The sequence below is a fragment of the Suncus etruscus genome (genome assembly GCF_024139225.1).
Source record: "Suncus etruscus isolate mSunEtr1 chromosome X unlocalized genomic scaffold, mSunEtr1.pri.cur SUPER_X_unloc_3, whole genome shotgun sequence".
Classification (NCBI taxonomy): domain Eukaryota; kingdom Metazoa; phylum Chordata; class Mammalia; order Eulipotyphla; family Soricidae; genus Suncus; species Suncus etruscus.
The window spans coordinates 617,085-626,062 of NW_026060323.1; positions in this window are offsets into that span (position 1 = coordinate 617,085).

An 8,978-nucleotide genomic window follows, 5' to 3' on the forward strand; every position below is an offset into this window, starting at 1 on the left:
CAGGCTTTCTATTTCCCTCTTATATTCTCATTATTAGGATAGTTCAAAACGACAGTTCTCTTATTCCATCTCTTTCTCATTTTTTGAGGGTAGCCGACGAGTTTTCCCAACACCATTTGCTAAAAGAGACTTTGCTTGCTGCACTTCATACTTTTTATTTCTTTACTGACTTTTAACTGTACAATTATTTGAGAGTCTATCTCTGGCTTTTTAACAAAATTTCACTGATCTGAAAGTCTGTTCAAATTCTAGCATCATGCTGTTTTACTTGACACTCCTGTATAGTACAGTTTGAAATTAGGAAGAGTGTTGCCTCGCACATTTTACCCAAGTACTGTTTTAATTATCATGGTGGGTTTATTTTTCATGTGATTTTGAGAATTGTGTGATCTGGTTTTTTGAAAAATATCATGGGTATATTTATAGGGATTGCATTAAATGTGTAAAAATTTTGGGATGTGTTTTGACAATATTTTGGGCCACACCCGCTTGATACTAAGGGGTTATCCCTGGCCTACTGCTCAGAAATTGCTTGGTCCCCAAACCCCTGGCTTGGGGGGATCATATGGGACACAGGGGGATCGAACCATGGTCCTTCTTTGGCTAGCGCTTGCAAGGCAGACACCTTAGCTCTAGTGCCACCAATCTGGCCCCCTTCTTTTTTTTTTTTTTTTGACATTTTAATGATGTGAATCCTCCTGATCCATGAGCAGATTACCTGTCCCCATTTCCTCATATTTTCTTTTATATCTTGAATTAGTGTTTTGCAGTTATCTTTGTATAGAACTTTCACTAAATGAAAGGTACTTGATATTGCTAAGGCACAGATGTGAATACTATTGCTTTTTAAATATCTCTTCGTTATGACATATATGAAAGCAATGAACTTTTCTCTGTTGGTGTTGTCCTCAAACTAATTATACAAATAGACTTTTTAAGTGATTTCTTGTAATCTTAAGGCTTTCCATTTACAGAACATGTAATATGAAAATAATGAAAACATGAATTCTTCCTTTCCTATCTGAATTACTTTAATACATATTTCTTGACTATGTCATAGAAGAACTACTAGTACTAAATTGAACAGAATTGGTGAGAGTGGAAAGTCTTGTCTTGTTCTCATCTTCTGTTGTTGTCTGGGTTTTTTCTGTACCTCATTATGGAGATCACAATTTCTGCCTCAGCAACTGTCTTTACTCAGTTACTCAGGTAAAGGCCTGAGTTATTTTCTACTTTTCCTTCCTTCTTGCCTTCCCTCCCTCCCTTCCTTCCCTAATGTCAACCATCCCTTTTTCTTTCCTTCTTTCCTTCCTTCATTCATTCCTACATTTGTTTGTTCATTCCTTCCTTCATTCCTTCCTTCTTTCTTCCTGCCATCTTTCCTTTTATCCTTCCTTTCATCCTTCCTTCCAGCCACCGTTTTTTTCTGATATTCCTTCCTTCCTTCCTTCCTTCCTTCCTTCCTTCCTTCCTTCCTTCTTCCTTCCTTCCTTTCTTCCTTCCATTTTTGTCAATCTATTAATACTTTTTAAAATTCAGACAGGAGCTGCCCTTTTACACACTGCATTTTTCATCTTTATGAGAAATTAAACCTACCTAAAAGGCTTTTATGTGAACAGTTGCCTAATTAAGAATACTACATTTAATATTTTTTGAAAAAATATCAGGGAAATATACATACTGATTCTTGACACAGAGTAAACTACCTATTGTTTATCAAATTAACAGCAATTTTATAGTAGAAAACCTGAGACATAAATAAATTGAAACATCAACAAGGAAATGTGTGTATGAAATTCTATGTATTTTGAAGTGGTCTAGCTAAATCCCCTTAAAATAAATCCAGCTAAGTTCCTATTTGAAAGGCCCAAAAAATAACATTTGTATTTTTTTATTGTTTGGCTTTATGTTTGTTTTTTGTTTGTTTTGGGGCCACACCAGGTGAAACTTGGGATTTTCTCTGCCAATGTGCCCAGAAATCAGTTATGGCTTAGAGGACCCGTTGGGATGCCAGGGATTGATCCCATGTCTGTCCTGGGTCAGCCACAGGCAACGCAAACGCCATACCACTGTGCTACCAATCCGGCTCCTATCTCATAATTTTATACACGTTATCTTGTTTTAAAATCTATGAAATAATGTGAGAGGGAGGACAAGGGAACTCTGAAGCATTGATGATGTTAATAATAGAAAGAAAGAAATACCCAAGTCAAGAGTCAATAATCCGGAACTCATGAGACCGAAATTTAAATAAAAAAAAAAACTAACTTAAAAATGTGCCTGGTGATATTGCAGACTGAAATGGGGTGGTGGTGACAGCATGGGAAGAAGGGCATACTGGTGGAGGGAACTTCAAACTGGTGGTGTAACTGATGCTGAAACGTTGCTTTTCTAAAATTTAACTATAAAGGATTTGTAGATCACATTCTTCATTGAAAAATGACTTAAAAATAAAATAAAAACTTAAGGCTGAAGAGATATTACAGCGAATAAGATGGTAGACTCCTGGACTTCCAGGACTGTTTCCTGAGTGCACAGCCAGGAGTAATCTCTGAGTATCCACAGTTATTCTTTGCCTAAAACAGAATGTGTTTTACATGACACATTTTTATATTACTTTTAAGAAATTCGGATCTGGACCCAGATATATAATGCAAGAGCTAAGGCATTGGTCTTGCACACAGCTGACCTTCGTTTCATCCCCAACACTACATATGGTCTCCAAGCACCTCCAGGCTGACTCCTGAGCACAGAACCAGGAGTAAGCCCTGAAAACTACTGGATATGGTCTCCAAACATAAAATTAGTGTAATTAATTAAAATACTTCAGGAATCTAAATCATGGGTTTCATTTAGATTCATTCAAAAAACACCTATTCTCTGATACTTTTGCCAAAGGACAAACCCTTATTAGATGAAGCAGAGAGATGTACTAAAAAGCATCTAAAGACTTTACCCTAAGAGCTACTAGGCTTGAGACATATTTCGTGGTCTCTGGTTTTCAAGTGTTAGTTTTTAGTTATTATTCATTATTTTTTAGTTTCTGAGACATATTTACCTGTGATTATGGACTGTTCCTGGCCCTGTATTCAGAAATCCATTAAGATGGTATTTAATCGACCATGAAGTTTTGGTTTCACAATCAGGCTTATTACATGCAAAGTACATCAACTGTCTTTCCAGCACCATAATGTGCTAGTTTTTCAAGTCTTTGCTAAATGAGTGGCATGTTCAAGTACCTAGCAGTTCTGAACATACATATTTTATATGGCAAGAGAAAACTCCAGCTTATATTTAGAGTTTCCCACTAAGTTTATGACAAATCCTAAGCCAGGAATCTTCCATTTTGGTACCAACCTAAGGTACAGCCAATGGCTACAGAACAACTTAAGCCAACAGACACGTCTATTTTCTGAAAGCCACAAATGAAGTACATTTTCAGGAACTTTTTTCCACGACTTTATTTCAGTGCTTGGCAAAAAATTGTTAGTGAGAGTTCACAAGATTTCTTTATCAGCAAATATTAAAGTCTCTACAAATGATGAAAATAAATGACTCGTGAAAAGATATCATTTCTTTGCCTTTAATGAAAAGATTTTCTGTGGTCATATCAACTCTAGACTCACCCCTTAGGGTTAGTTGAGGCTCAGTCACATTCCAGCTAGATACTTAGGGTAAGTTTTTCATGCAATCTTCAGCTTCCTCTGGTCCTTTCCAGGGTTTATATGCAAGATGTTTTCCACTAGAAAGACATTAACTATAACATTAGTAAAGCCTATTTATTTGTGATATATTTTTAATATTATTTTCATAATGTGATTTATATGCCTCATGTTTCTATACAAATTTATGTGAATAGATTATATGACCATAAAGCACAATACATATGCTCTATGCTGCTTCACTTTAATAAATGCAGTTGGAAAATAAAGTAGTCATTTGAAGGGGGGAGACTTGATTTTTAGTACCCTGATACAGTATCATTGTTATGAAAGAAACACAATTCATACGACCTTGAATTAATCATTTGACTTGAATTTGCATTAGGTTTATAATCTATAAATCAGTGGTAATAAATCCTACCTAAAATATCTTTATGATAAAACACATCTGAGTCATCTCCAATAAGTGATGATTTACAGTAGATATCATCTAACTTACAGTAGATCATAATGGTATCTGTTTTCTATACCAAAAAAGAAGGCAGCATGGAAGAAACCAAGATCCTAACTTACTTTAAGTGCTTTTTCATTAATGGAGACTATTCTATATGTGAAAGAGTAAAGCATTCTAAATATCTCAGAGGAAAAAAATGTGTCATCAGTTTCATGTGTCTAGGTAAAAAAAAATCAATATTTGGATTAATGGAAGAAATTAATTGTCTGTGGGCCAGAACGGTGGCACAAGTAGTAAGGCATCTGCCTTGCCCACACTTCCCTTGGATGGAGGACTACGATTCAATCCCTCAGTGTTCCTCCAAGCCATGAGGAATTTTTGAGCGCATAGCCAGGAGTAAACCCTGAGCATCACTGGGTGTGGCCATAAAACCAAAAAACAAAGGAAAGGAAGAATTTTAATGTCTGTAGAAATATTTTTTACTCTGCCAGACATTTTTTTTAATAAGGAAGTATTACCATTCTAAACTCAAACACATTCAATGCTTAGTATAGTACATCAAAGGTATATCTTGTTCTTTACATTAAGTTCTTTGAAAAACATTATAACATAATTACAGGATACACACAAAATTAAATATATCCGCATGATGCAACTATTCAGTACTGCATACAGTGTGTTACTTATAAGACACCACAAGGACACAATTCTTTTTTTTATATACAATTTTTATTTTGATCATAGTGGCTTACATATTATTGACAATAATATTTTAGGTACATATTTACATAAAATCAGGGGGGATTCCCATCCCCAAATTGTCCTCCCTACACCTCCGTTTTTGTCCTACCTCCCATTTCCTCTTCTCTCACCCCCAGGGCGGCTAGAATATGTGGTCCCCTCTGTATCTAACCTACTACTTAGTAGTCTTGCATCAGTTTGGTCTTGATGCCTCCTTTATTTCCCCCTCTAAGTGGAGGCAGGGCTAGCTAGTTCAAGTTGCATGGTTTTGCCTGAAAAAGAGAAAATAAATAAACTGGGGTAAGAGTCTAATACCCCGAAAATGGGCAGAATTATTCTAGAGGCTCTCATCATCGATTTGGGAAATGAAGGAGAAAAACAAGGTGAAACACTCCACCAGTACCAAAAGAAGTGTCAAATATCCAGTGAGGACTCCAGCTATATCGATAAGCACCACAAAAAAACAGATAAAAACAAAACAAAACAAACAAAAAACAAACAAAAGAAACAAACAAAAAAACATGCTGTGGTCTTAAAATAAGAAACATGGCGTAGCACATAATGAAAGAAAAGAAAGGAAGAGAAAAAAATAAGAATAATTGGGGACAACAATTTCAATAATCACATCCAAACAGAGAAATCGACCAAAATAGCTAGGTAAATAAAAATAATAATAACAATAATAAATGAAGGTAAGATATATATATTAAAAAATAACCAAGGTTTTGTGTTTTTTTTTTTTTTTGTATTTTTGGTTTTTTCCCTCCTGCTCTGGCACAGTAAATATTGGGGTCATTCGAAAAGGAATTCACTTGCCCTATGAGATATGGGGTTTCTCCGTCCTTGGAGTATACTGTCATGGGATCAGCTCTAGACTTTGCTCAGGATCATTACTCTCCCGGTGGTGTTTTTTTTTGTTGTTGTTGTTGTTTATTTTGTTTTTTGGTGTGTGGAAGACTTCTGCTTTGTCCAGGGTGATACAATCAGAGCTCTGTGCTTAGAGGTCTCAGTATCTGTACAGATCCTGAGGAGGAACTTATGGTGAAGTCAGTCTTTGTGAATCTAGAGGTTCTGTTACCTCAGTGTCATTTTAATCTGTCTTCTGTGGTTGGTGATCTTGGTCTTTTCACTGAACGTAGGATGGCATCTAGGATAGCGTCTTTCTTTGTGCTTCCAGAAGCCCCTTTCCCTTACAATTGTCTCTGCCGGACGTTTGGAACTGGGGATCATGCTTATTGTGCAGGTCTTAGTTCAAACCCTAGACTAGGGCTTTTTTTATTGGTCCCAAGATGTATACAGTCTGGTCGTGGTTCTAGCAGCCAGTCATCTGTAAATCACGATCTTGGCTTTTGGACCTACCTAAGGGTGCCACGTCTTCTGGTTTTGTCTTGTCGTTAGCTGGTAAGGTAGGCTAAACTGCTCTAAGGTCAAGTTGTTCACATTTTCCTCATTGTCAGGATATCGTGTTAGAGCTGGCCCTTGTTGTTGACCCTGCAGTATTAAGGCTGTCCCAGATGGAGTTTGTTTCTTGCAGCTGTTGTGAAGAGCTGTGCCGTTTCTATGTCTGGGATCCAGGGTTCATGGCTGGATGAATGGTATCTAATCACCTGAGGTCTAAGTTGATTTAACATGTCATATTTTCAAGGTAGGAGATATCCTGTATTGTAAACAACTATGAGTTCCTATCTCTAGTAGATAAGAGCTCTTTTTTTTTTTTTTTTTTTTTTTTTTTTTTTTTGGTTTTTGGGCCACACTGTGACGCTCAGGGGTTACTCCTGGCTTGCGCTCAGAAGTTGCTCCTGGCTTCTTGGGGGGACCATATGGGACGCCGGGGGATCGAAACCGTGGTCCATCCTAGGCTAGCACAGGCAAGGCAGGCACCCTTACCTTTTTTTTTTTATATGTAAGATTTCCCCTTTATTTAGTGTGCCTTTGCAGGGGGAAGTGGTGCTACATTATATTGTCAGTGTATTTGGGGGTGGATAACAGAAATAGGTCACATACCCAAAAACGATTAAAAAAAAGAAGGAAATAAAAGTGTATGTGCCCGCAAATGTGTATGTAGGGCAAACATTTAAAAAAATAAACAAATTAAAAGAAAATAAATAAAATGAGTTAGCGAAGATTTTAAAGGACCAAAGTGGTGCAAAAGACTACTTTACATTTGGGGGAGAACAGGTAAAGAGGTGGTGTATTACAGGTCTTATGCCTATGTTGGAAGTACAGTTTTTCCCATTGTCTTTTGGGTTTTTTTTGTGGAGTGTGGGTTCCAGGCATCTTCACACCCCCTGATCTTTTTCAGATTGGTAAAAATTTGTGGCAGGGAGGTCTTGGAAGAGTCCTTGCATTGGGGATACTATTGGACCTAAGTCTGGATTCAAGAAACAGTCCACATTAGGGGGAGTTGGTAGGGAGGGTCTCGCAGCATGAGTCTGCAGGGGAGTTGGCTGTCTTTTCTTGCAGGAGACGAGGTGTGCGTTTGGCTGGGTGACTCCTCGCCTGGGTGCTGTGTACTGGTTCGTTGGGTAGGAGGTCGATCTTGATGCCTAAAAGATTAAGGACTGTGGGTGGAGAGTTTTAATATGGTGGGAGATCTGGATGGGATTGAGGGGTGAAGGGATAGTTGGATTTCTGGGGGGGAGAAAGGGGGTATTTGGAGGGGTATGAAGGAAGAGAAAAGAGAAAATACCGTAGAAAGAAAGGGAGAAGAGAAATGGAAAAAAGTAAAGAGCAGAATAGAAGAGAAAAAAAAAGTAGTGAGAAGAAAGGAGAGAATAGCAAGGGAATGCTGGTTTGGTTGAATGTGTTCGATGACTAGAGCCTGTAGTTTAAGTCTGTACGTGGCAGGTACTGCTTTGGTGGTCTGACTGGTCACGTGCTTCAATTCCTAAAAGAAGGTTTAATCTAGAGATAAAGTGTATGTTAAAGAGTTTTCTCGTGGCCATCTCGTAGTGCAAGCAAGGTATGGTATCTTGTGTGGTATCCCGAGTTGCCATCTTAGTTTGTCTGCCTTTTGTATCTAAGGGTGCCTGTGGACAGAAAAGCTGAGAGGTTATTTAAAATATAGTAAGGTAAAGGGATTAAAACTTAGTGTTATGGTATGTTGCCATTGCAGTCCGTGATTTTCTGTGGTGTTCTATACTTGTGTTCCTGTTTACGATCTCTAAGGGATTATTGTGGGCCTTTGTTGTAGGAGTCTGATTACATACCTGTTCTCTCTATGTTGCTGTTTCTGTTGTTGCTGTTTTCTTTGTGGTATAATGTGCAGTCAAGAGTTTGCGTTGTTCCTTTTTCATGTATTTTGGACACTGCTCCCACGTATATGTTGACTATTACAGTGTTCGGAGTTTCTACCCTGTTAAACCCTGTTATATGATTGTTAGGTATTAGTTGTGTATAAAATATATGTTCTAGGTGTTTCAGTATAGTGCTACCATTCTGTGTTTATCTTTTGTCTTCTGACTTACTTCATTTAACATAACATGATCTAGGTCCATCCACGTTGCTGCAAAGTCTGTGATTGTATCATTTCTAAATGCCATGTAATATTCCATTGTGTATATGTACCACATCTTAATGATCCATTCATCCGTTGTTGGACATCTAGGTTGGTTCCAAGATTTGGTTATTATACTGAGTGCTGTGATAAATAGTGGGGTGCATACATATTTTGGAATGAATGAAGGACACAATCCTTATAAATTAACATGGATTATTGTTCTCAAGTTTGTGCTATTTATACCTGTTGGTGAGTGACCATCAACTTTTTTCTTTTTTTTTTTAGGTTTGAAGTCAAAGGAGCACTGTAAAAACAATGTTAGTGTGGCAATTATTGTTTGTACGGGCCCACAAAAGTATGGGGATCATGGAAAGAAAAAACTTTGGCTTAAGTACAAGGAGACCCTACCCCTGATGTTTCCTGACAGAAGACATTTCTAGGCCCCAGGCAAACCAGTTTGTCAATCTGGTCATAGTCTGCAGTGCCCATACTGTTATGTCTTTCACATTCTCTGTTGTTGATCTCACGCCTCTGCATTAAAGATCCTGGAAACTGTACATCCCACATTGACGTCAGGATGGTACGGAGCAGCCTCTAATTTCATCTCACAATTAACGAGCGA